The sequence below is a fragment of the Sapajus apella genome, unplaced genomic scaffold, assembly GCF_009761245.1.
Source record: "Sapajus apella isolate SASKATOON/1434 unplaced genomic scaffold, GSC_monkey_1.0 scaffold43, whole genome shotgun sequence".
Lineage (NCBI taxonomy): Eukaryota > Metazoa > Chordata > Mammalia > Primates > Cebidae > Sapajus > Sapajus apella.
Genome location: NW_022436983.1, coordinates 4,948,236 through 4,975,383, shown reverse-complemented (window position 1 = coordinate 4,975,383; position 27,148 = coordinate 4,948,236). Strand labels below are relative to the sequence as shown.

Here is a 27,148-nt window from a genome sequence, read left to right as displayed (position 1 = left end):
AGGTGGAAAATCAGGCTGTTTACAGGGCTGTGACCTGGAAATAGGGCCTGTCCCAGGCTTTGGGCCTCCATCTCAGGGAGGTGGGGCCCAAGCTCTGCTGTCTGCCCTCCAGGACTTCCTGATTCTGGAGATGCCTGCCTGGGTAGAGGCAAGGGTCAGAGGACATCGCTGGTCTCCTGGGGTCAGGACTGGGGTTGGAACGCATGAGGAATGCGGACGCCCAGGCCTGTTGGCCACCCCATCTTTTCCCCACTCCTCGTTCCTTCCACCAGCAGTCACGGGCGCAGGGGCTTTCTGTTTTCCTTGCGAAGTTTGGGAAGAACGATTCTAGGTTCCACCGCTCTGCCTCTGAGGCCAGTCGGGAAAGAGGAACTCCTGAATGCCCTTCCCTCCCTTGCTCCCTCCCCACCCACCTTACTAAGTAAGCCATGTGGTGACGAGGCATCAGGCAATTGGGGTTAAATCATGTTCCTGTGTGTGACCTTGGATGGGGCACATCCCTCTCTGGGTCCCAGTTCTTCAACCCTCCACTCTCCAGTTGAGATAATCATCTACTTCATCGAAGGTTATAGATATTAATTTGTGACGGCTACATGCATTCACATATTAAAATCCTGAGCACACAATGCTTAATAAACATGAACTATTGTCATTTCCCTCTTCTGTGACAGGGTTTAGAAACCTTTCTTTCTCTGCGTTTAGGCTTTGTGATTGATTTATCAAATGCTTGACAGCACCTACTATGTGGTGCTGTAAAGTCCCTGCTCGCTGGCACTCCCGCTGGCCGGGTGTTACCACAGGCCTCACCTTCCCCCCACCTTCATCCCGGCCAGAAGCACCTAAGCATTTGGTTGTGGTGTCTGAGCCCTGTCTGGTGGCTCTAGGGGACTTGGTCCAAGGTACTGTCCTCAGCAAGTTACACGTGAGAAGCCATTTAATCCTCATGATCGTATGCAAAGGAACTATCATTATCCCCATTTTACTGATGGAGAAACTGAGGCACAGAAAGGTTAACATCGTTAACCCAGAGCCACATAGCTTGTGAGTGGCAGAGCCTGGATTCCTCCCTGGGCAGTCTGGCTCCTGAGTCTGTGTGCTTAACCATGGTGGCCTGCTGCCCAGTGATCTGGCAGAGTGGTGTGTGTGTGAGTGTGTGCACGTGCTGAACGTGTGTTTTGTGACTGACTCCACTTTCTAACCCTCTGCACGGTATTTAGCTCCCTCAGATAGATCATCAGTGACCCCTGCATTTTCTGGGGCCCTGTTCTGAGTGGAGCGTGTCTCCCCAGTCCCCACACGTCCCCTCACCCAAGCTTCACCTAGGTTGCTGTGAAAAGGTGGTGGTTTCCATGGATATCCGTCTCCCTCTGGCGACACGCCCTTTTTTGTATAACTCTGTTCCCTGGAGTTGATTGTTTTTGGCACACAGCTCTGTAAACTCATCCAACAATTAAAAGGGGGGAGGGGTGGAACAGAAAGGAGACAGATAGTAACCGTGGAGTGAATGATCCGGAGGAGGGGGCCTCTGGGGCGTGGGTCCGCTCCCTGTCCCCCGCCGGCAGCAGGACAGTGGACAGTACTAAAAGTGCAGAAGGGGTGCATAAGCCGCTGGCTGGGAGCTCCGCTGGCAGGGTTCTGCGAATTCAGAACCTGCCATGTTTCCTTGCACTTGAGCTGCATTCTTGTCCCATTTGTTCCTCCCTCAGACATGTAAAGTGTCCCACGTACAGGGCCAATGAGGCCGTCACCGGAGGTCCCCTGCAGCCTCGAGCTGCCGGCCTGGACGGATTTGCATATTGACTGCCCTGGTTTGGCCTCATTGTGTGTGTTTGTGTACCGTCGAATACCTGCCGTGCTGGGCGTACCCGTCGTGGGCCGTGTGAGATCACAGATGAAAAATGCAGTGAAAAACACTTTCGTGCCACAACACATCGTGGAGGATTTTTGTATTAAGATGTGGATTTTTTATTGTTTTTTTTTTTTTTCCTTTTCCATACAGCCCTGGAGTTGGGCAATGCGCACGTCTGTGTTTGTGTTTTCATTCGGTGGTTTATGAAATCTGCTCATTAGCGCTCTGTCCTCTCCCCACCCTGGCCTGATCTTCCACTCTGTACCCTCTTGGATAGAAATCTTTTCCCCTCACTTCCCAGTGTCTCCCCTCCTTTGGGGAGGTGATGGGTGCCTCCCCCTACCCACATTCCCCTGGGTGAAGATCAAGGGGTTTTCTGGCTCTGCTTCCTCCTGGAAGAGCCTCGGTGGCTCATGTTCATTGTAGTGGGGAGGCAGCAGAAATCTCTGCCCCACGCCCCCAAAGATAAAGCCCTTTCACTTTCCCTTTATCTGGAAAGAAGAAATGGAAGTTGTCCTATCCCAACAGGACCTCCTGACTTAGCCTGGAGGTGGCTTCCTTGTCCTCATCACATCAGATGACAGGTTGCAGTGGGCATGGCCACAGCCAAGACCCAATTTGGAAGATGTGTTCAGGGGTGCCTCCTACTCGCCGGGTGTTACCATAGGCCTCACCTTCCCCCCCTTTTCAGCCTGGCCGGAAGCACCTGAGCCTCTGGTTGTGACATGTGAGCACTGCCTGGTGGCTCTGGGGCACTACAGGTGCAGGCCTGTTTTGAGGCCGGAGAACCGAGATTCCGGAGGGGCCGGAGCGTCAGTTGTGGGGAGCTGTTGAGATTGCAGGGAGGAGAGGAGGATGACCTTTTCAGCGAGTTGGGCCTTGGAGCCCGTCAGCCCAGGCCTGACTTTGGCACCTGTGCCTGGTACGACCTTTGGCAAGTTGCTGTGTGTGAAGTGCCTGCCCTCCCTAATCTATCCACGGGGACCATAACCACTTCTGCCTTTGTGTTGTAAAGATTTGGCCAGATCATGCACATAGGGCACTTGGCAGAGAGGAGGCATCTGATTGGTTCATACCATGAGTTCTCACTTAGGCCTATTGGCAGGGAGCAGAGGCACCGACGTGCCCTTAGGCCCAGCGTGCTGCCTGGCACTTGGTCCATTCTTACTGGAATTGGTTGGAGGGGATCAAGTAACTAAGGGGCTCCCTTGAACCTGAGAGCTGTTAATTCATGGGGCTAACAGAGGAGCGGGAGAGACCAAGGACTGGTTGGGGCTCAGGGAATTGCTAAACAGGATGGGGCATGAATACAGCCAACAGGGCCAGGCACGGTGGCTCACGCCTGGAATCCCAGCACTTTGGGAGACCGAGGTGGGCAGATCACCTGAGGCCAGGAGTTTGAGGCCAGCCTGGACAACATGGTGAAACCCCGTCGCTACTAAAAATACAAAAATTAGCCGGGTGCGGTGGTGCGTGCTTACATTCCCAGCTACTCGGGAGGCAGAGGCAGGAGAATTGCTTGAACCCGGGACGTGGAGATTGCAGTGAGCTGAGATGGCGCCACGGCACTCCAGCCTGGGCGACCGAACAAGACTCTGTCTCAAAAAAAAGAAAACAGCCAGTGGAACGTTCTGTTCGAGAAGAGAGGCCGAGCTGCACAGGGCACACCTGAGTCTGACATGGAGTCAGGGACTGGTTCAGTTCCACCAACACGTGCACTGCCCACGGTGGCCCAGCTGTTGTGCTAAATGCCGGGGATGCACAGATAGATCACCCAGACCCGGTCTCTGCCCTTGAGGAGGTAAAAGTCCAGTGGTGGAGACAGACTCGTGAACAAATTACTTTAGTCCAGTGTGGATCTAAATGCCATTGTGGAGGACTGAGGAGGAGGAGAGGCAGGGGTGTGGGGGCCCCCCCAGGTAGATTCCGGAAGGCTACCTTGGAGAAGCTTGGAAGGAGAGGGTGATGGTGATTCTGGACGTTTCTAGAGTGCTTGTCAATGCTGTTTCCCATCCCTCATTGATCCTCTGTGCAGCCTGCGAGGTGGGAGGGAAGACTGAGGCATCATCTTGGTTTGGCTGGTGAGGAGACCGAGCCTAGGGAGATGAGCCGGCTTGTCGAAGGGCCCGGTGGCAGTTTCGGGAGCAGAACTGGGTCTCAGACCCATGACTTCCGGTTCTCAGCCCGGTGTCATTTCTGTAAGCACGCTCACTCCGCTTCTCACCTCCTCACCCTGGAGCCGCTGGTCAGAGAGACCCGGCCTCTGCACTCCTCACCTGCAGCCTGTGCTGTGGGAGAGCCTGAGTGCATGGAAGGCCCCAGGGCCTGTGCCCTGGTTTGGTAAGTGGGTCAGGCCACTTGGTTGGGGACAGTCCTGGAGCAAGGCCACACCCTTGGAAGATGTGTTCAGAGGTGCCTCCAACAGGGCTGGAGGATGGCAGGAATGGGGAAGACTGTGGGGGAGGAGGAGGCAGCCTGGCCACACCCTTTATTCAGTGGTTCTTGCTGCCAAAGCTGAGAAGCACCCTCTGCCCTGGGCAGGCCCCTCTCTCCGCTGGAAGAGGCCCAACAAGGGCCCCACCAGGGCCTGAAACCCCCTTTCCTTCCATAACTGGAACCCCCCACCCCGAGCCAAGCACGTGGAACACTGAGGCTGCTCACCGCTGGCCTGCGGTCAGACCCTGGGCTTGCCAGTTCCTTGCCTGGAGCTGGGGAGGTAGAAGTGTTTCTCTTGACCTTTTCTCTGGGGAAATGTACATGTCCGTTTTACAAAGCTGGAAGAGGGGCGTGTCAGCTCTGGTGTAAGATGCTGGCTTTTAGGTGGGGTCGTTTTGATGGGATATCGGAGTGGAGACCCCCAGCAGATGAGCGTTCTGGGAGTAGGAGTGTATGTGGTCCGAGGCACGCCTTCTCCCAGCCAAGAGGGATTTTGTGGGTGAATGGGCTGCCCAGGGCTTTGAGGCATTCTGAACTGACAGGCAGGGGAGTTTCAGAGCCCAAAGGAGTGAGTCTCCCAGTGGCCCTGAAGTTTCCATTAAAGTGTTTTTTCCTCTTTTTTAAAGAAAAAAAATATTCCCAAACTGGAAAACAAAGGAAATCCACTTCCCCCAAATCACACGAAACTCACATTAGGGGCCTGGCGGGAATCCATGGAAACCAGGAAACCCGCTGTTAACCCTGTGTGGGGCCAAGGGGTGGGATGGGAGCTGGGCTGATCCAAGCCTTGGACTGTGGATGCTGTCCATCTCTGATGGCCTCCCCCAAGGAGCTGGCCTCAGTGGCATTGCCCCAGCCGAGGTGGGGCAGAGCTGATGCTGAAGCCCTCACCCTCAAAGAGCCAACTCCCCCTCGCACTCAGGTCCAACCTTGGGAGGCAGGAGGGGAGGGGTTCGGGCACTCCTGCGAGGCCTCTGGGGACTCTGAGGGTTGGGCCGAGTTGGAGAATCTGCAGGGCAGCTGCCCACACCATGCCACACTGCAGAGGCCGGGCCCAGCCCGCTCACACGCTTTAGGAACGCAGAGCTGCTGTGGATGCTGCAATCTTCCCACAAAGGTAGAAGGAAGGGGCCAGGATTTCAGTGGCAATCTTCCTGATGCCAGCTCCCTAGGCAGGGTGGGCAGGAGAGTGGACCGAGCACCCCCTCCGACTTCTCTGCACCCCACGCTCACATCCTGAGGCCCGGCTTCCGGGGCTGGGAGGTCGCGCGCCGGGTCTCGTATTTGTGTTTGCACGCACATGGGCTCCTTTTTTCTAAAAATGCTGAAAATATTTACAGGTTTGAAGTTGAAACGCAAACAGGAAAAGCCCTTTAAAAAGTGAGTGTAGTGGATATTCAAAACAGGAATCACCATGGAAACACCACAATATTTGTTTAAATTGACACAAAGGTGGCCGGTAACAGGGCACCAACCTTCTTTGGCTCCTTTTTTTTGTCCCAACACCTATCACAGCTGAATCTCAGCAGCCCCCTCTCAGGGTATGGCCCACGCCCTCTTCTTTTTATGAAAGCGAGTCGCACGGCAGCAGAATGGAAGTGGGGAAGGAAAACCAGAAGAAATTAAATTCATCATCCTGGGTTGCTGCAGAGACACCTGTTGATTCCCTTTTTAGAGGCTCCCAGAAGGCCACCCAGGGGTCAGGGGAACAGCTGGGAACCAACCTGTGCAGGGAAGGTGTGGCGGGAGCAGGCCTCGGGAACCCAGAGGTTGGTTTGGCTGCATGGGCCTGATCTGTTTCCAGTATTGGCTTGATCCCTGTTCAGGCCTGACCTTTCACCCTGGACGCCGAGCCTTGGGTGTGATCCTTCTGTGTTACCAGGGGAGGCACCTGATTGGCCCAGTATTGTTTCTACCTGTTTGCTTCTTTTATTAAGTGGGACCAACTACGTAGCAATTGGCTAATAATTGTGCCAAGGGTGCCTTGGTTGCAGAGTCAGGCATGGTACGTGCCGTGGCAATGCCATCTGCTGATCGGCAGGCAGGAATGAGAATCTCTTACCTTGCTGGAACCTTACCCTCCATTGTCCTCCGTGCGGGGTGGCTCTGTGGGTGTCGGCTGTAGCCTAACCGTTTTTTCATTTCCCTCTCTCATTTTGGTAGGCACACAGACCTTGCTGACTGAAGGCAAAGACTCCACCTTCCCACCTATCCTCCCAGCTGCCACAGCCATCGACCCCTTCTTTATAAGGGGCTCTCGCAACTCCCCAGTGGTGCGTGTTGGAATGGACTTCGGACCCTGGCCTCTTGGGATGCAAAGGTAGCTGCTTCCGGTTCCCAAGATGCCACTAGGAAGCGTGGGTGGCCAGTGTGGGGGTTGCTCCTTGGGGTACGGACCATGCAGAGCCTAGACTCACCTTTCTCAGTGGGCTCTGATCCCGACAGTGGTAGCTTGAGCACCATCTGTGAAAATGAAGGAGGTGTGGGATGGAGCAGAAAGCCCCCCCCAGGAGCAGAGCACCTGCTTTGCCATCGACTTACAACTTACTCTCTGGGTCTCGGTTTCCCCACCCATGAAATAAAGAGGTTGGCATAACTGGGCTTTTAAGGATCTTCCCAGTGTTTCTATGGTATGACATTGAATGGTGCCAGTGGTGCCCAGGCTTTTCAGGCAAGGACCGTTCTCCATCAGATGCCACTCCCAGGTCTAAGCAGTAGGTTGGAACTTCATCTTAGCAGAGCCGGACAGTAGTTCCAGCCTTTCTCCATCTCCGGAGGCTGCTCTGCTGTGAGCTTGTGTGTGGTAGGAGCTGGCCTGGCACGATGTATGAGGGTGTCTTCGGTGGTCCTCCAGCCCCAGTAGGACCCTCGTGGAGGAGAAGCTGTAGGTGCCTTTTGACCCAGGCTTGGAAATAGCCCTTTGCCTAAGGCAGGCCACTCATGCCAGGGAGGGGTCAGATGTTCACCTGCAGGTATCAAACGTGGCAGTTCTTGGGGTGAGGGCGTGACACACAGCGAGTGACTCATTGCATGTTGGTCATTATTCAGTATTTTCTTGAGATCCCAAAGGAACCATTCCAGAGGGATTGGGTGTTCATGAAGTTCATGGGCAAGGCCCAGGGGAGGTGGCGGAGGCTGAGGGCCTAGAGGATGTCTGGGGAGGGCCAGGCTGGGGGCTGGCTCTTCCTGTTTGTGGCAGCCTGGAGCCAGCGGCCCTGGCTCACCTACCTGAGCTCTTCCTCCCCATGATCACCCTGGGCAGGTGTGTCCTGCCCCTCCCTCTGGGGCTAGGCTCGGCAGCCCCGGACTTTGAACTTGCAGGAAGGAAGCGCTTGCAGAGATGGGTGCCTTGGTGCCCACTGGGGTTTGGTAGGTCCCCGAGGCTGCAGACCTGCCTGAATCCAGGCCATACCTCCTCGGGAACTAGCTCTGGATACAGCCCAGAGATTTGCAAATCAGATGCAAATTCGGCCTTTGGTGGCTGTGGAGGGGTTGGGCAACCGTGTGGCTGTGACTCTTCTTCCTGGTGTCCAGAATGCGATCGCGCTCCTGCAGGTGGTCGGTCCTACTGAGGATGTGCTGCCATTGTCCCCTGGATAGCACTGGGGCCATGTAGACTGTCACCTAGAAAAGGCCGTGGGGCAGTTTCGTGGTGCTGAAGTCTTGCTTGGGTTTGGCGCTGGCGCCTGCACCTCTGACACCTTCCCAGCTGTTCTAAGCAGACTCTGCTTCCCCAATGATCATGAATCCTGGGATGCGGGCTCAAGTGCATCCGAGCCTCAGGGTGGTCTTGCCCAGCCCTGCCCCATGCCCTGCCCATGAAGAGGCCGTCAGAGTGCCTGCGGAGCCCACTCTGAGAGGATGCTTGCCTGCTCTGTTCTCAGTAACAGGCTTTTTGTTTTCTTCTTAGGCTGGGCAAAACACTCCCATTAGTTTTTCCCTTTCCGAAGTTTCCGCTCGCTGTTGATCCCGGGGGTCATGCAAGCTGGGATTTGCAGCTGGCCTGGGGTATGGGCTCCACAGGTCCAGTGGGACGCCAGTATCCTGGCATCGGCTGTCTTGGCCATGACAATGAAGCTTGGGAACTCCAAGGGCTCTGAGAGAGAATGTCATGGCCAAGTCCCTCCTCAGCCCTTTCCAGTGACCAGGCTGGACTGCAGGCGGGGGTCCTCTGTGTCAGGGGTGACCCATGGTCTCAGAGCTGTCATGCCTCTCCAGTGTGGACTGGGGGCAAGCCTGTGCTCGGGTCTGGTCAGCAGGCCTGACCCTGTCTGGCTCAGATTCCCCCCATCTCTGGCTCCTCTGCGGAAGAGCCGATTGCATTTATCCAGCATTTACGGACAATCTGGGGCTGGGCACGGTGGCTTACACCTGTAATCTCAGCACTCTGGGAGGCCGAGGCAGGCAGATCACTTGAGGTCAGGAGTTCAAGACCAGCCTGGCCAACATGGTGAAACCTCGTCTCTACTAATAGTACAAAAATTAGCCAGGCGTGGTGGTACATGCCTGTAATCCCAGCTGCTCAGGAGGTTGAGGCAGGAGAATCACTTGAACCCAGGAGGGAGAGGTTTCGGTGAGCCGAGATCATGCCACTGCACTCCAGTCTGGGCAACAGAGCAAGACTCTGTCTCAAAAAAAAAAAAAAAAAGAGAGAGAGAGAGAGAGAAGAGGGTCTGGGGTCTGCCAGTCACTCACCAGAAAACAGAGCGGACAAGACAGTTTCTGTTCTCACGGAGTCCGTAGGGGAGGCAGCATGAAACAAACCCACAAAACGAACAAGGAGGACACCAGCGGAGAATGGAAGTAGGAGGTGGTGATGGGAGGTGACTGCCTGGCACTCCTGGCGGGCTGCTCAGAGGAGGTTTCTCAGGCACATGGTGACATTTAGCTTTGATTGAAGGACAGGAAGTGGACAGCCCACTGAAGAGCAGGCAGGAGAATATTCTAGAAAGAGAGAACAGCTAGCCTAATGGCCCTAAGGTAGTACATTCAGTGACTGGAAAGAAAGGCCAACTGGCCGGGCATGGACAGGGTGGGTGTCGGGAGGTGCAGGGCTTTGTGTGCCGGGGGAGAAGCTGGGATTTTATACTTGGGTGACAAGAAGCCACTGCAGGGTTTGAGCAGGGAGGTAAAGTGATGTGATGGGTTTTTGTTTGTTTGTTTTTTGAGACAGAGTCTTGCTCTGTCGCCCAGGCTAGAGTGCAGTGGCACAATCTTGGCTCACTGCAACCTCCACCTCTCGATTCAAGCGATTCTCCTGCCTCAGCCTCCCAAGTAGCTGGGATTACAGGCGCCTGCCACCACACCTGGCTAAATTTTGTTTTTGTATTTTTAGTAGAGATGGGGTTTCACCATCTTGGGCAGGCTGGTCTCCAACTCCTGACCTTGTGATCCACTGCCTCAGCCTCCCAAAGTGCTGGGATTATAGGCGTGAGCCACTGCACCCACCCAGGAGTTGTTTTTTTTTTTTTTTTTTTTTGAGATGGAGTCTTACTCTGTCACCCAGGCTGGAGTGCAGTGGCACAATCTCAGCTCACTGCAACCTCCGCCTCCTGGGTTCAAGTGATTCTCCTGCCTCAGCCTCCCGAGTAGCTGGGATTATAGACACGCGCCACCATGCCCGGCTAATTTTTGTATTTTTAGTAGAGACAGGGTTTCACCATGTTGGCCAGGCTGGTCTTGAGCTCCTGACCTCGAGTGATCCACCCACCTCAGCCTCCCAAGGTTCTGGGATTACAGGCATGAGCCACTGTGCCCAGCTGATGTTTGTTTTAAAAAGGTAGTTGGGGCTGCCAGGGGAAAAAACAGGGAGGCCAGATGGTGTGAGAAGATGGCGGCGAGGTGAGGAAGAGGTGGGCAGGTGGGGAAGGGGTCAGAGTCTGTATGTGTGTAGAGGGACAGTTAGCAGGACTCACTGATGGATTGAACGGGGCAAGGAAAAGAGGGGACCCCAGGATGACTCCAGCATTCTGCGCCCCCCAATTCATGCCTCTGCATCTTCTCTCTCTCATGCCCCCTGAAAGCCACAGTACCAAGAATGACCCATGGCTGTGAGAGGGATAAGGTCTTATGCATGAGGGGAGAAGCGCATCTTGGAACCATGCTGGCTGCAGAGAAAGGCTTGTTTGATGGGTCGGGCTCCTCATGGCAGGAACGGCGTCTCTCCAGCACGGTTTTCAGGAGTGAGCCTGAGAGCAGGCCGGGACACACACTGTCCCTTCGGCCCTAGCTCTGTGCTGAAGCCAGCTTTGTGTCTTTGCTTCCTGGGTTCTGTGCTGGGTCTGAGATTGGGTCTAAACATTGACAGTTCCTCTCGCTGCGGCTCTGAATGTGACCTGTGCGCACCTTTCTCCATGTGCCGGGTCACGCAGAGCCTCATTGATGAGCTGGGAGGGCTGGCAAATGGGTTCGTCTGAGGCCTCCACATTTCCATGGGAACAGCCTAGCCTCCAGCCCCCACCCCTCGGCAGGGATCCTAACAGTGTTGCCACTCGCAAAGGTGTGAATTGCCCCACTTGGCCTGGGACCCTGGCCAGTCTCCCTTTTTCCAGGGCCTCTAACGTGAGGCTCCTCTCTCTCCTGGGTCCTGACACTATCTGTGAGGGCCAGGTTGGGGCAGGTAGTCCCAGCATCAATGCTGTGATAGCAGTGATCCCAGCTCCCCCGGACAGGCCCCGAGCCGCCCTGGGCACTGCCTTGTAGCCCAGGAGCAAGCCAGAGGCCTGGCTGGCGAGCATGAAGCTGTCACAGCCGGCTGGCAGGCTCCCGTGAGCACTTGCCCTTGCTGGCAACGTATTCCCAGCCATATGGGCCAGCCCAGCCTTCTAGGAACACTGGAGACCTAACCTCCAGGGGGGTGACAGGAAGGGAGGGCTGGTGATGTCTTGCAGGGGCGAGGGTGGGGGGTGTGTCAGGGAGGTCCCCAGTGGGAAGCAATGTGTGGCTCAGCAGCCTGGCCCTGTAGGAGGCTCTGGAGGCCTGACCTCCAGGGGCAGCGACGGGAGAGAGCAGAAGTGCAGGTGGGCAGCGGCTTGAGGGGGGTGGTGGGGCTGTCCTATGCCTGCAGCTGGTGCCTCTGCCTGGGCTCCGAGGGGCGTGTCAGCCAGTCTTCCTGGGCATGTCTGCCAGCCTCGGAACACTGGGCCGGCCCTGGGGTAGGGCGTGCCCGGGTGACAGGTGTGTGCATTTGTGCACGCGTGGGAGGTTTTTCCTGCTTTCTGCCTCTGTGGTCTACAGTAGATCCGTGACCTTCACTCCTAACTGGACTGGACAGTTCTCATGCCATCCTCCACGGCTTTGATCTGATGTGAAGCTGGCAGTTTCAGGGCCTGCAGCTGTGGTGGGAGATGCAGAGGGGTGGGAGCAGGAGGGTTCCCCACCTCCCGCCATGATGTGGCACTCCAGAAGGTGGGTGGACTCTAAGGTCGCCTTGGGCTGGGCAGAGATGTGGCCGGGAGTTGGTCTGGGAAAAGTTACTGATCTTCTTGGTTTCTGATCTGGGCAAGCATTCCACCTGATGGTGTCAATGCCCCAGCCTGGGCCTCCTTCCTCCATTCTCCCCATGCCCTATGCCTTCAGAGCAGACGCAGGAAACCCCCATGTCCTGCCATGCACCAGTCCAAGGGAAGAGGGATTGGGAGGAGCTGGGAGCACCTGCCCTGTCTGGAGCTACTCGGGGTACTTCTCAGCGGGTGACACAGTTGCTCCAAAGGATGGGAGGACCCATGGATTTGGGAGGGTTGATGCCATGTGGCAGACGAGGGGAGAAGTGCCCCTGCCCTGCCTCTGTCCCTGATCACCTGCAGTGAGAAAGGCTGGCATTGGAGAGGTGATGTCGGGTCTCACACGTGGAGGAGTCCCGGTGTCCTGACTGCATCATCTTCTCATGTCGGCCTTCCAGCCCCTCCTCTCTTTGTCCCGCCAGGTTTCCCATCCTCTTTTGTTCTGGAATCAACCCAGGAATAGACCTGGTCTAGGTTAAGGCCCTGAGCCCCAGAGCCACTGCTCCAAGGCATGAGGTAGCCAGCAGTCCCCTTGCCGCCCGCCTTCCCCAGGACCCCGGATGCTGCCCACGCTCCCACCCACACCACTGCTGCTTGCTCTCTGCCCCAAAGTCTGGGGGTTGCTCCCCCCCTGCTCCCCACCTGAGTTTCCCCTCTGGTCCAGCTCCTTGACTTGCCTCAGGAGCAGGGGCTTTTCTGAGCCTGGGCCTGGCTCTGGTAGCTGGGTTGGGGCCCCCGTGGCCAACGGGGTAAGAGGAGGAAAGGTGTAATTAAACACTAGTTTCTTCTCCAGAAATGCTAATCGGGAAAAGCAATTAAAAGCAACTTTTTTTCCCTTAGTAATCTGTGTTAAGAGCTGGTAATGAAGTTTAGGGCCGTTGTGACTCAATATTTCAGCTTCACCGACTCAAGTCAAAACAATCCAAGCCCAGGAGTTTGCCAGCAGCTGAGCTGGGCCCTGGCAGCAGCTGTGAGTCCCACCCTGAGCTGCTCTCCGGGCAGAGACAGGGTGGGTCCCAGCTTTGGGGGCGGGGGTCTGGTGACACAGAGATGAGTCCCCGGGGGCATCCCTCAGAAGACCCTGGGAATGCGTCCTAGTGAAAATGCTTAGGACGAGGGTTTAGGGGGCAGGCCTGAGGAAGTGTGGGGTCCAATAGGGTCAGGGGAGAGGAACTGGGCGCTTGAGGAGCCCACCCGGTTGGCCAGGGCTCAGCCTTGGGGGTTCAGAGCCAGGAGAGGTGGTGGTCCAAGTCCTGAGCTGTCACCCCTGGCCACTCACTTTCCATTTCCATTCATTCATCGGGCATTTTCGGGCGACACTTAGGTGGTCACTGCAGGTGCTGGAAACGAAGAAGAGGCCAACATCCTGCCCTCGTGAGGTTTACATTTGGATGGAGGGAGGCCAGTGATGAATGAGAAAAAGGAAGAATGGGGGTGATGGATGTCGGCGCTCGGGAAGGAGAAAACCAGAGCAGCTTTGGAGAATGGAATAGGGAGTGGGCGGGGCGGGTGGGTGGATGGCTTGTCATTTTAGATGTGGCTCCCAGGGAAGGGGTCACTGCGATGGTGACATTTGGGTGAAGACAGGAAGTAAGGGAGTGACCCAACCTAATCCATATCTATAGGAAGAACGTTCCCGCCAAGGGGAACAGTAGGTGTGAGATCCTGGAGGCGTGTTGGCAAAGCAAGGAGACCAGTGTGGCTGGAGCAGAGTGAGGGGCAGATGCCATCTGAGGTCGAGGGGGTCAGGGTGGGGGGCCACAGATCCTGCAGGCCTGATAGGCCATTGCAGGAACGCTGGCTTTTACCCAGAGTGAAATAAGAAGCTTTTTGAAGAGTTCTGAGTGCCATGATCTGATTAGGAACAAGCTCTTTATTAAAAAACAAGACGCACCTGTCACCGACTCCGCCTCTCACAGGTCGCATGGGTGCACAGATCTCCCTCCTTGAAGACCTTCTCTCCATGTTTCATCCTGGAGCGGGCAGAGGGGACACAGAGGGTCTGTCCGGAGCTCCCCCTGCTCTGACCTGGGCCTCCTTCCCCTGGCCCTTCCAGGGAGCCGTTGAAACGGGGTCTTGTCACTTTAAGCAGCTCCCCCCCACCACCCTCCCCCCAGCCCCTGGCCTGCTTTATCTGAAGTCCACGCGCATGTTGTTCCAGGACCGATCCGCTTTAGCTAATTAATAATCTGACAGGGGCCACCCAGGGGATTAGCCGTTGAGCTGAGCTCCACCAAGCCCCAGCAAATGAGCCCTGTGCTCCTTGGGGACGTGGAGGTGACTTTGGAGGGTGCAGCGAGAGGGGACCCCCGCAGGTGAGCCGTGGTATTGGGCAGTGCATAGTGACATATGAGGGGGAGGCTGCTCCGGGCAGACAGTTCTGAGAAGGGCCTCCGGAAAAGAATCTGCCGTGCTGAGCTGGACAGGGACCTCCACTCCGCCTCTCTGCCCCTTCTGACCTGCTCACCCACCAGGAACTGTCCCCCTCTGCCAGGTGCTACCTGCAGAGTCACCGGGACAGGGTTGCCAGAGTTAGCAAATAAAAATACAGGATACCTAGTACATTTAAATGTCACACAAATAGCATGGAAGTTGTAGTGTAAGTATGTTCCATGCAATATTTGGGACATACTTATATGAAAATAGTATTCATTGTTTTTGTTTTGTTTTGTTTTTGAGATGGAGTTTTGCTCTTGTTGCCCAGGCTGGAGTGCAATGGCATGATCTCGGCTCATTGCAACCTCTGCCTCCTGCATTCAAGTGACTCTCCTGCCTCAGCCTCCTGAGTAGCTGGGATTACAGGTGCCCGCCACCACACCCAGCTAATTTTTTTGTATTTTTAGTGAGACAGGGTTTCACCATGTTGGCCAGGCTGGTCTTGAACTCCCGACCTCAGGTGATCCCCCCACCTTGGCCTCCCAAAGTGCTGGGATTACAGGTGTGAGCCACTGCACCCAGCCAAATTCATTGTTTACTAGAAGTTCACATTTCACTGGGCATCCTGTATTTTCTCTGGCAGCCCTGAGCAGGGAGGGCTGGCAGCTGGGGGCTCCCTCTCCAGGACAGCCCAGACCTCCCTCTGGAAGAGGCAGCACTCCCTGGGGAGCTTTCTGGGTACTTGGGAAGCAGGGCAGGGCTGGGGTCACGATGACCTCCACTGCCACAGTACAGAGGGAGGATGATGGAGGCAAATGTCAGCCACTTGCTGGAGTCTCCCAGCCTGCATTTGGGCCACAGTGGCCCTTGGGTGAGTCCAGGCTAAGTCCCCACAGGGGCATCTGTGGCCACCAGGCTGGGGGGCAATTCCCCAGGACCGCCTCACCTGGCGAGGCTGCAGTCTAGGAATAGTCTGGGGGCCTCTCCAGAGAGGGCGGCCTGAAGTTTCTGGGGTTATTTGGGAGGATGGCCATCCGCCTAGGGCATCTGTTCTGAGCCCAGGGATAGATGGGCGGGGATGGCCTACTGTGTAGGAGGCGCTGGACCAGGCCAGGCACAAGATCAGGGTAACAGCCTGACACTCAGGGCCGCCTCTGTGTTCCAGGACCTTTGGGTACTAAGCAGGAATCCCTGTCTGCTGCCCTCTCCACGCCCACCCCAACTGGGCAGCCCGTGCTAGCTCCTTGGGGAGGGTGTGCCCTGCAGGGGGCTGGGAGGCAGGGAGGGGAGTGCCACTCTGGAGTGGAAAGCTCGATGGGGTCCTTACTGCTCCCACTAGTGACCCCTCACACCCTGGCTCCGTTCCTGTGGCCAGGGAGCTTAGGGCTGCCAGCTGGTTGAAGTCCAGCCTCCTGCAGCCAAGGGGCCTGATGCCAGGCAGGCAGTGCCCCAAGGTGGGAGCTCTCTGCTCCAGCTCTGTTCTCTAGGAGTTAACAGCATCTTGTGCCCTGGGAAGCCTCCTCTCCCCTGGCCCCCCGGGCTGCCCCCACCCCCCGCCACCAGCCTTTCCCGGCACAGCCAGCCAGGGCGTCTTGTGGTGGGAGCAGCAGAGGGCCGGGGGTGCCGCACGGGTGGGAACCTCTTCCGCTTCCCGAGCTCTCAGCCTCTTCGCCAGTCTGCCCGGTGGTTTGGCCCCGTTTCTCGAGCCGGCTGCTGCCCGTGTTGCCTCTGACCAACATCATTAGCGTGGGTATTTATATTTCATTAACAACATTAAGCCCAAATGGCATTAAAAGCAAAGCTGGTGATAAATAGCTTATTAATAAACAGGGAGTGCTCCGTGCTGACTGGCCTCTCCAGCCCCGGTGTTAACCCTTGCTACCCTAGAGAAACATGCCTCACCCCAAAGACCACCCCCGCAAAGATGGGGCCGGAGGTGCGGGTCCCTTCTCCGCCCTCTGTCAGCTACTCTGAGGTCGGTGTGTCCTGGATTCTATGCCAGGCAGGTCTGGGTCACTTGAGCTCACAAAACCTGGCCAGACCCCCTCAGGGCCGCTAATCAGATCCTTGTCACCCTGTCCTCACTGGTTTTGATTCTGGGCATTAATAATTTAGGAAATGTGGCTTTTCTAGGTTACAAGCTCAGATCTTCCCCATTCCCTTCTAGCTTCGTCTGAAACAAGATTTACAGACTCAAAGAGACTCACAATAATAATAATAATGATAATAGTCAGGGTCAGGTGGCTCTCGCCTGTAATCTCAGCGCTTTGGGAAGCCGAGGCAGGTGGATCACCTGAGGTCAGGAGTTCGAGACCATCCTGGCCAACACGGTGAAACCCCGTCTCTACTAAAAATACAAAAATTAGCCGGGCATGGTGGTACCCGCCTATAATCCCAGCTACCCAGAAGGCTGAGGCAGGAGAATCGCTTGAACCCAGGAGACGGAGGTTACAGTGAGCTGAGATCACGCCACTGCACTCCAGCCTGGCGACAGAATGAGACTCCATCTCAAAATAATAATAACAATAATAGCAACAACAGTTACAGTTGCAGCCAGCATGCGCAGGGTACTTACCAGGGTACTCACCGTGAGCCGATGTCTCAGTGATCACTCTACTCACAAGAGCTCTCAAACACTCCAGTGACCCCAGGAGCGTCCAGCTCAGCCTCCTTTTATTTTTTATTTTATTATTTTATTTTTTATTTTTTTGAGACAAGAGTCTGATTCTGTCACCTAGGCTGGAGTGCAGTGGCATGATCTCGGCTCACTGCAACCTCTGCCTCCCAGGTTCAAGTGATTCTCCTGCCTCAGCCTCTCGAGTAGCTGGGATTACAGGCATGTGCCACCACACCTGCCTAATTTTTGTATTTTTAGTAGAGATGGTGTTTCACCATGTTAGCCAGGCTGGTCTCGAGCTCCTGACCTCCTGTGATCTGCCACCCTTGGCCTCCCAAAGTGCTGGGCTTACAGGGGTGAGCCACTGCACCCAGCCTCAGCCTCTTTTTATAAGTGGGCAAACTGATGTCCAGAGAATTGAAGCAGGGCCGGGCGGGGTGGCTCACGCCTGTAATCCCAGCATTTTGGAAGGCTGAGGCGAGGATTGCTTGAGGCTAGGGGTTTGAGACTCCCATCTCTTCAAAAAAAATTTTAAAAATAAAAATTAGCCAGGTGAGGTGGCGCACACAACTATGGTCCTAGCTATTTGGGAGGGGAGGCTGAGGTGGAGGATCGCTTGAGCCCAGGAGGTCGAGGCTGTAGTGAGGCGTGATCGCACCACTGCACACCAGCCTCGGCAACAGACCTAGACCCTGCCTCTTAAAAATTAGAAAAAAAAGACCAGGCGCGGTGGCTCAGGCCTGTAACCCCAGCACTCTGGGAGGCCAAGGTGGGTGGATCACGAGGCCAGGAGTTCAAGACCAGCCTGGCCAACATGGTGAAACCCCATCTCTACTAAAAATACAAAAATTAACCAGGCTTGGTGGTGCCCACCTGTAATCCCAGCTACTTGGGAAGCAGAGAATTGCTCGAACTTGGGAGGCGAAGGTTGCAGTGAGCCAAGATGGCTCCACTGCACTCCAGCCTGGGTGACAGAACAGGACTCATCTCAAAAAAAGAAAAAAAAAAAAATTAGAAGAAGCAAAAGGAAAATGGAAGCAAAGCAGCGTAAGTAGCCGGGGCTCATGTCACACAGCCCCCAGGCCGCTGTCCCTGTGCAGTCGGCCCCTAAAGAGAACCGTTGCAGAAGAGCCCATCCCGACTCCTGGGCCTCACGTGTGCCAGGGTTTCTCAGAGCTGTGGCTCCAGCCTGGCTCTCCCTGCCCCCGGGTCCCTGCCACTTCGCCATGCAATGCCCCTGCCTAGGCAAGCTGCCCGCACACAGGCCGGCTGTCCAGAGGGCACCGTTATGTGCCTTGCAGGCCACCACTCCACCTAGGACCCAGAGGTGCCAACGGAGAGCCAGCAGGGGTGTCTGTGCTGCTCAAGAGACCCAAGTGAGCCTTCTGCTTCCGATGGGGCACCTGCTACTCGGTGCCCTCCTGGGGAGGGGGGAACAGCCAGGCCTTGGTTGTTGGAGGTTATAAGTTAGTAGTAATAGGCCGGGCGCGGTGGCGCACACCTGTGATCCCAGCACTTTGGGAGGCCCAGGCGGGTGGATCACCAGGTCAAGAGATGGAGACCATCCCAGCCAACACGGTGAAACCCCGCCTCTACTAAAAATACAAAAATTAGCTGGGCGTGGTGGTGTGCACCTGTAATCCCAGCTACCTGGGAGGCTGAGGCAAGAGAATTGCTTGAACCCGGAAGGCAGAGGTTGCAGTGAGCCAAGATTGCACCACTGCACTCCAGCCTGGGCAACAAGAATGAAACTCTGTCTCAAAAAAAAAAAAAAAAGTATTAATATGTGTTAGATGTAGGGTCATCTTTTAACACTTTTAAGAAATAGGGGCACACTCAGCCCTGGGTCCTCTCCCAACCCCAGCTCCCCAGCCAAACTGGCTGAAAGTAAGAGAAGAAACTGGAACCTTGTCTAGACGGAGAGGCTCCACTTAGAACTTCCTGCTATAAGACCCTCCTCATGCGCCTGGTCCGTTCAGGGCTGTCTGGGCCACGCCTGGCTGAAAGGGGAATCGGGGCTCTCGGAATTGGCAGCATAAAAGGGAAAGATGGAGGGAGAGTGGAAAGTGAAGCCGCCACGTGGTTTCGAGGAGGGGACAGGGTGGAGGGCATGTCGTGGAGACCATCTGGCTGTGTCTGTGAGCGCTCAGGGAAGACGGAGAGCTCATTAATTAGCAGGGCTCCCGCTGTCTGCGCAGGGCCGGGGACTGCTTCTCCCAGCCCATTCCCAAGCTGGGAAGGAAGTTGGGACACAGTAGCCGTAGGGCTCCTCATCAAAGAGGAGTCTCATCCTAACACCTGCAACCTGACCAACCACTCCCCGAAGGGAGACGCGAGCAGGGGAACCTGTCAGGGAGACCTCACCGGACTGACACGGCGATGTTATGGCTGCCTCAGGAGGTCTGATTCGCACCTGCTACTTCCTCCTAGAAGACCTCCCTGCTTGCTCTGGTTGTGCGGGCCTTGGCAGGGTATGGAGGGTGGCTGGGAACTGGAGACACTGTGGAGTTGATGATTGTCACCTACGTTACAGTTTAGGTGATTGTACAGGCATAAAACCAGTGGTCAGAGACCCCAGACCAGGAGCAAGTAGTGGGGAAGGGCCAGCCAGGCCTGCCCCTGCCTGGAACTAGTGGTAGGTGGAGAAACTGATTGGGTGAAAACGGGGAGATGGAGAGACAGGCTCTGGAACCAGGCCGACCTGAGTTGCCATTCAGCCCACCGTTTTGGTTCCTTTTGGACACAGTCTCACTCTTGTCCCCCAGGCTAGACTGCAGTGGTTAGATCTTGGCTCACTGCAACCACCGCCTTCCAAGTTCAAGCGATTCTCCTGCCTCAGCCTCCCAAGTAGCTGGGATTACAGGCACCTGCCACCACGCCTGGCTAATTTTTGTATTTTTAGTAGAGATGGGGTTTCATCGTGTTGGTCAGGCTGGTCTCGAACTCCTGACCTCAAGTGATCCACTCGCCCTGGCCTCCCAAAGTGCTGGGATTATAGGCATGCACCATTGCGCCTGGCCAGGCCCACTGTTTTATAGATGCGGTTGTCACTTACAAGCTTAGCCTCAGTGTCCTCTTCTGTGGAATGGGCACAATAGCACCGTCCTTGTAGGGATGCGTTCTCTAAAATGACTGTGACCGGACCTGGGACCTGGTAGGTACGGAGTAAGGGGCCACCGCTGCCTCTACCACTGTTAGGCCCACTTCTAATTTGTTGTTGCTAACGTCTGTCTGAGAAACAGGAAGGGGAATGGGTGGAGAGCACGGTATCCACACAGGGTTCGGCCTGCCGGCCCCGCCCAGGAGTAGCTGCTGCAGTCGTCAGGACACGCCGGGCTTTGCAATCACCTTCTCCTCTGCTGGGCTTAGAAGGGGAGCTGGATGCAGGGAGCCTTGGAAAGGCAAGCACAGTGTACCCTCTCCTGGCGAGCGCTCGTTCTTGAGGGGGAGCAGGTGTGGTGTGACTCCCCTGGTTCCAGGCAGCTGCAGTGACCCACAAGAGAGCGTGGTGGGGGTCTTCAGCGTGGTCGCCCCTGCCACCTTTGATGCCGCCTGTGCCAAGGCGGGTTCTCTCCCGTCCCTTACACATGGGCTGGGCTTTGATGAGGGCCCCTGAGCCCACCGCACCTTCTCCCACTCTTCGAAGCCCAGGACAGGGCCTGCAGCTTCTGCTCTGCTGGCTCACTCCCTGGAGACCTGCTGAGAGGCGTTCCACCCCAGGCTTCTTCCCTGGTATCTGGGTGGAATGCCTTTCATCTGCCGCTGGGACCTGGCCATGTTAGACCTTCGGTGACCGCCATTGCTTCCGCCACCGTTTGGCCATGCTGGGCTTAGCACTTAGGAAGATCCCCTGCCCATGGGATTTGGTGGTTCTGCTGGGTGGTATCTATGAAAGATGAGCGTGTGCAGACCCCTGCCTCTCTCTGCAGACCCCACCTTCCTGAGGATGGCTTCCCCTTGTCCTCCCAGCCTCACCCTTAGCCTCGTGTCTCCTATGGCTCCAAGGGCCAGAGGCTCAGGGGGCATGGGGGCAGGTGGTGGGGTGGCCAGAGCTTACCTTGCTTTAGGGGAATGGCACTGCCATCGTGTGCCATTTGTCACTCTGTGACCTTCTGGGCGTCCACTCCTGGTTAACAGAGGCTATGAGGGGAGAAGCCTTGGGGTCATCTGTCTTGCCCACGTGATCTCAGAGCTACCCAGCCCCACGTGGGCCCTAGAGAAGGGGCAGGGGGCGAGAGCCAGGAAAACAGCTCCTGGGAGGGGAGAAGGTGACCTGTGCATCTGTTGCCCCACGGCCCAGGAGCCAGGCCTTTTGGCTTGATGGGCAGACTTTCCAGTGGGTCAAAGGCCACTCCAGATCTGAGCTTTTTCTTTTCCCGGCTCTCACCTGCAGGGGTGGTAGAAAGAGCTCAGCCTCCCCTCTGCCCTATGGTGGCCCCAACATGAGGCCTGCCATGAGCTGGGGTCTAGGACAGCTCTAGAAGAAGGTCCCAGGCCCAGGCCAGCCCTCGGTTGGGGTGCCAGGTGCTGTCTTGGCTCTGCGCCTGCCCCCAGCAATAGGCATTGCCAGCCTTTTTAGCAGACACCCCTGATGCCAGCTCCAGGCAAGGGGGCCCTCATCTGAAGCCACGGGGCTGGGGAGGCAGAAGGGATCCCGCGCAGACTCCTTCCTCTGGGAGCTTCTCCTACTTTCATTTTCTTTTCGCCACTATTTTTTCCTGGGGTCTAATTAAAGACTTGGAGCCGTTTACAGCCTGTGGTTGGCTTTTTATTTGGATCTTTGGCAATTACCTCCTGCCCTAAAATAAGTTTCGATGGAACAGGGGTAGGATTTTTCTTTTTGGCCAAGTTCTCAGCTTTAATTTTGCCGTGCATGCGTGTGTGTGCGCGCACGTGTGAGTGATGGAGGGTAATGAGGCCCTTCCCTCCCCGCTCTTCCAAATCCTGCCTCCTTGTCACTCTCCCCATCTCGAGTGTCCTGTGGCCAAGGCAGGGACCTGGACGGCAGGAACAGTATGTCCTCAGCCTCTTCCTGCCTTGAGGCCACTCTGTGATGACAACAGGCAGGCCATCTGTTGACTCTGTCCCAGTTTCTTCACCTGTGAATGGGGCCAGTGGGCCGGGCACGCCAGAGGCTTCCCTCCACACTGCTTGATGGCAGACCTCTCACCCAGCAGAACAAGGTGATCCCCGGGGCAGAAGGAAGCCAGCATCACTGCCACCAGGCCTCCTCTTCCCCTCTTGATCCACACCTTGTGTTTGAATAGGAGCTCATGACCCTGTGCCCAAGGCTCTTCCCGTTTTTGTCTCTTGATTCTCCCAGCTTCTGTGTGAGCAGGTGTGATCACCCCACTTTCTAGGGCCATAAGGCCAGATTTTCTAGACCCTGTGGCCCTAAAGTTCGCCCCTATGGCCAGAGATCATTAGTAGCTTTTCTGATCTCTCCTGGCTTAGAGGGGACAGAGCACTGGGAGTCAAACCCAGGTCCTCTGATCTTCCAAAATCCACACCCAGGATTGGCGACATCACTTGTGGGGCCTCCTGTCCTAAAACGACTCAGAATTTCATGACAGTGACAGCAGGACGTTCAACCCAGCAGGTGCCCTTTGAGCGTGAGGCCCTGTGTGGCTGCGTGGGTTGTACACCCAGGAATCCGGCCCTGCCCACACCCCCTGGAGTCCCCGTCTCCTGTTTGCCTCTGTTTCAATCCATGTGGCGAAGGGTGAAAGGCCGCCTGTGTTCTGTGTCCCTGGCGCCATGGCTCACTCCTGCAGATGGAGAGCATGCTGGATTCTCCCAATTCTTGGCCTGTCCCATCTGACCTCTGTCTTATAAGCACGATGCAGGCTGTCTGGGGTTCCCTGAGTCTCTTAGGGGCCTTCAGACCTAATTAAGGCCACCTGAGACTTCACATGAGTCAGAAGTGAGGAAATAAAAAAAAGACAAAGAAAATTTGGTAAGACCTTTGTTTCCTTGGGGCCGAAGGTGAAGCTTTTGGGGATCCGTCGGGTCCTTGCAGTCCCATTTAGAAGCCCTGTGGGAGCTCGTGGTCAAGCAAAGCAAACGGTGACCTGCCAAAAATATCCAGATCACACTGGGATTTGATTGCTCTGCTTGGGCTAGAAGGTCAGGTGGCCTATTCCGTAGGCTCATCTGGAAACTCTCTCACCAGTTGTTGGGGACTTGGAGTGGCTGTGGAGTCTGAGGGGGTAATGGGTGGATCAACGGAGCACATGGCCAGGCATGAGTCTGCATGTCCTGGGGTGCATGTGTGCTGCACCGTGTCCTGGGGTGCGTGTGTGGTGTACCGTGTCCCGGGATGCGTGTGTGGTGTACCGTGTCCCGGGGTGCGTGTGTGCTGTACCATGTCCCGGGGTGCGTGTGTGCTGTACCGTGTCCCGGGGTGCGTGTGTGCTGTTCCGTGTCCCTGGGTGCTTGGGTGCTGTGCCGTGTCCCAGAGTGTGTGTGCTGTACCTTGTCCCGGGGTGCGTGTATGATGTACCTTGTCCCGGGGTGCGTGTGCGCTGTACCGTGTACTGGGGCGCATGTGTGCTGTACCGTGTATTGGGGTGCATGTCTGCATGTACCATGTCCCGGGGTGCGTGTGCGCTGTACCATGTACCGGGGTGCATATGCGCTGTACCGTGTCCCCAGGTGCGTGTGTGCTATATCGTGTACTGGGGTGGGTGTGCGCTGTATCATATACTGGGGTGGGTGTGTGCCGTACAGTGTCCCGGTAGGTGTGTGCTGTACAGTGTCCCAGTGCGTGTGCTCTGTACCATGTCCCGGGGTGCATGTGTGCTGTATTGTGTACTGGGGTGGGTGTGCGCTGTATCATGTATTGGGGTGGGTGTGTGCTGGACAGTGTCCTGGTGCCTGTGCTCTGTACTGTGTCCCGGGGTGCATATGCGCTGTACCGTGTCCCCAGGTGCATGTGCTCTGTATCGTGTACCAGGGTGGGTGTACGCTGTACCGTGTACCAGGGTGTGTGTGCGCTGTATCGTGTCCCAGGGTGCGTGTGCGCTGTATTGTGTACTGGGGTGGGTGTGTGCTGTACCGTGTACTGGGGTGGGTGTGTGCTGTACCGTGTACCGGGGTGTGTGTGCGCTGTACTGTGTCCCAGGGTGCGTGTGCACTGTACCGTGTACTGGGGTGGGTGTGTGCTGTACAGTGTCCTGGTGCGTGTGCTCTGTACTGTGTCCTGGGGTGCATATGTGCTGTGCCATGTCCCCAGGTGCATGTGTGCTGTACCATGTCCCCAGATGCATGTGTGCTGTACCATGTATTGGGGTGCGTTTCTACATGTACTGTGTCCTGGGGTATGTGTGCTGTACCGTGTCCCCGGATGCATGTGTGCTGTATCGTGTACCAGGGTGCATGTGGGCTGTACCGTCCCCCGGGGACTGCATGTGCTATACCGTGTCCTGGGGTGCGTGTGCACTCCAGTGAGGACACAGCTGTCCTGCGTGCCAGGCAGGTCTTTGAATAAGAGCTGTGAGGATGAACGGCTCTTGCTGGCTCCCCAGACAGACAGCCCCTGCCCGCCCATCTGGGACCATGTTCCCCTGTCAGGACACGCCTGCTCGTGGCGCCCTTTCTCTCTTCTGCTCATGCCTCCCCCCGCCCCCAAGAAGTCTGGGTACCCAAGTTGCAGCCCCAGGATGGACCTCACCCTTGGCTCTCTTTACCACACCACCTGCTTCCTAGAAACTGTCTAAATCCTGGTCCTTGGGCAAGCTTCAGGATAAAAGGTGTCCTAAAAGCCACAGCAGCTGTTTTTATGGGTGGAGTGGGGAGCAACTTTATCTGAAATCGGGGGGGCGAGGGGGGACCCTAGGCATAAGGTCTGGAGCAGTTTGAGTCTAAGAGGGAGAGAGTGCCCGAGTTTCCAAGGACTGATTAGATGGTATGCCAAGTGTATTAAATTTTGCAGACATTTTAACAGCAATATGCTAGATAGTTGGGTGTCCCCTGAGGCGGCTGGATTTTTTATATCCTTCACAGAAGGTCAGAACCCTCTTCTGCCTGCCTCCCCCCGCCCCATGCTCCCCGCTCCTCTGTCTCTCCCCCTCCCTCCCTTTCCTCAACAATTACCCTTGCTTCTTGCTCTCTGCTCCTCGGGTACCTAAAAGACATCTCCCATCCCGCCTGCCCTCCTGTCAGGGGATCGGGGGTCTCCAAGGCTGGAGTGGGGCACAAACAGGGCGCTTGGTTTCTATTTTTTCTCCCCTTTTCGCTTCTCCTCCCCCTGCCCCCCCCCCTCATTTTGGAGACTGTCGTAAGACCTACTCCCTCCCTCCTTTTTTTTATAGAAAAAAAAAAAAAAGGCAGGAAAAGAATCCATCTGGCATATGAATAATTGAAATGGCTCAACTCTGTTCCTGTTGCTGCTGTTTGTTCTCAGCTCCCCCGGCCCCCAGCCCATCCCCCTGAGTACAGGTCTCTACTCGGAGGATGCGGGGCACACTCAGAAGGTTCTTGGTGGAGGCCAGGGCTCTCCAGGGCTCGCCTTCATCCTGAGCCCTTTCTCTGCATGAACCAACTGATGGGTCCGAATTGGGGCACCTGGGGATGTAGCCTCTTTCTCCCTGACCCTGGGGGACAGCCAGCCTCGGGGCTAGAGTCTCCCCAAACATCACTCACCCTTGAATGGTTCCCTTGGCCTCTTGGGCCTCAAGGGATAGCTAACTGGATGCCGATTTCTCCCAGGATTCTCCGGTTTATGCCCCAGGCTCCTCCTGTCCCCCAGCCTCTACCTCTCTGTCCTGAGGGTCCTAGTGCCCAGCCTGAGCTTCGGGAACCATGGGGACTCCTGTTTGGGGAAAACTGGCTTCGGCAATACTCCCTGAGCTCTCTTTCACTATTACTTCCAGGGGGCTGCTCCACCCCCACGAACTGGCCCAAGCTTCTTGCTCAGAGGCTTCTTCTTTTTTCTTTTTTCTTTCTTTTTTTTTTTTTTGTGAGCCAGAGTCTCGCTCTGTTGCCCAGGCTGGAGTGGAATGGCATGATCTTGGCTCACTGCAACCTCCACCTTCCGGGTTCAAGCGATTCTCCTGTACCAGCCTCCTGAGTAGCTGGGATTACAGGCATGTGCCGCCATGCCAGGCTAATTTTTCTATTTTAGTAAGACAGGGTTTCACCATCTTGCCCAGGCTGGTCTGGAACTCCTGACCTCAAGTGATCCACCTGCTTCGACTTCCCAAAGTGCTAGGATTACAGGCGTGAGCCACTGTGCTGGCCAGAGGCTTCTAACTCCTCACCAACCTGTTCCCCGTCGTCTCCTTCCTCTCAATGCGCTCAGACAGGTCCTTGCCCCTGGCTGGAGGATTTCAAGTTCTTCACTTCTAGAATCAGCCTTTTTTACTGGGAGTCATGAAACACAGAGATTTTTAACTTTGTTTTCTGCAACAAGTTGGGAGAAAGCACATGGGCAGGAGGTGGGGCTGGGCTGGGGACCGGGGAGAGAATGGACTGAGGCCTGGCTGGAATCACTGCCCGTTCACTTTCCCCAGCCTGGGCCCGCTGCACGCCAAGCCCTGGGTCCGAGCCGAGAATTCACTGTCTCTTTAAAACCATTTAGAGGAAAAACAAAAGAACTTTAGTGCATTAATTCTAGATGAAGATGGGTCTCCAGATGACAGCCTGATCTGTATTATTCCCTGCAAGACCACTTCCCCTCTCCTCCGCCCCTCCCGCCTCCCTGCCCCTCAGCCGGGCTCTTTGTCCTCCTCCGTGGTTCTTGCTTTGTGAAACGCGGACGCTGGGGTGGCGTGAAGCCTAACCGTGCGCTTGATGTTTGAGAAGTCAATACTTCCGTCTGTTGGGGACGTCACGTTCGTGTCATGTGTGAGGTATTGACTTGCAGCCCAGGGCCCTGTGGTTGCAAACTGCCGGGAGCCAGTGAGTCTCAGAACCACCGAGCAGCTTTGCTGGGGTTGTGGCTGGGGGCACGTGAGAAGCAGTCAGGGGTCCCTGTCTCAGCGCTTTCTGCGTCCGGCACTCTAGGTCTTAGAATAGCACCAAAACGTTCTAGATCTTTCCTGGCTTTGGGGAAAACACATACACACAAACTACCCAGTAAGTAAAAAATAATTCAGATGAAATTCAAATCAGGTTCGTTAATATATAACTATATACATATATATATACACATACGTATGTAATATATATGTATTACATATATACGTATACGTATATATGTATACGTATATAATATATACGTATGTATGTAATATATATGTATGTAATACATCTATATTGCATACATATATATTACATACGTATATATATAATTTACGTATATATGTATATAGTTATATATTAACGAACCTGATATGTATACATAACTATATATGTATATAGTTATAT

At 55.6% G+C, this 27,148-nt stretch overlaps 1 protein-coding gene across 1 annotated transcript in view; it reads left to right on the top strand.

Moving 5' to 3' along the window:
• CASZ1 (castor zinc finger 1) overlaps positions 1 to 27,148 on the top strand; it is a 161,760-nt gene that overhangs the window by 30,542 nt on the left and 104,070 nt on the right. Inside the window, exon 2 of the mRNA XM_032300366.1 lies at positions 6,449 to 6,605. The gene's annotated coding sequence lies outside the window, so the exon portion shown is untranslated. The remainder of the gene's footprint in view (positions 1 to 6,448; positions 6,606 to 27,148) is intronic.